The sequence below is a fragment of the Sphaeroforma arctica genome (genome assembly GCF_001186125.1).
Source record: "Sphaeroforma arctica JP610 unplaced genomic scaffold supercont1.330, whole genome shotgun sequence".
Classification (NCBI taxonomy): domain Eukaryota; class Ichthyosporea; order Ichthyophonida; genus Sphaeroforma; species Sphaeroforma arctica.
Genome location: NW_014040228.1, coordinates 20,972 through 21,627, shown reverse-complemented (window position 1 = coordinate 21,627; position 656 = coordinate 20,972).

Sequence of the window (656 nt, the reverse complement as noted above, 5' to 3'; positions counted from 1 at the left end):
TATATATATGTAGTGTGTGTGTGTGTGTATGTGTGTGTGTCCTGTGTGTGTCCGTGTGGTTGTAGTACCGTAGTAGTTATATATATATATATATATATATATTTAATAGTATGTATTGTGTGTGTGTGTGATTGTGTGTGTGTGTGTGTGTGTGTGTACCCTAGCTGCGCCGGTAATACATTGCGTTTGTTTTTAAAGAACTGCCTCATGGGATAATGAGTTTCGCTTAAGGTATTCTTCTATATTTTTCCGATACTAAACTCGATAGAATAGGCAACGCTCCAGACGTAGGACCCGGTAGAGCGTTTTAACCAGTAGATGGTTGAAGATTAGCCATTTGAAGCTGTGATTCCGTAGCTTGAGGGTCAATTGTTGATGATTGCTGTACCTCTGTAGATACGTTTCCCGCTACGCTTGCGGGTAAGTTCGAAAGTTGATTGTTATTATTTTTGTGGGTGATATTTTGATCTGTGTTCGGTCGTTGAATGCCAAACATGCGCATGGCGCTCGATTGAGCGCGGCGTAGGTCATCTCGAGATTTGACCGTCTTGTCTGACGCCTTGCGACCACTTCCTTTGCGTGAAAACCCATAATTATGCGAGAGTGTATAAACGAATATGAATATAAATAACTCATTTTTTTAAACTTTAATTATT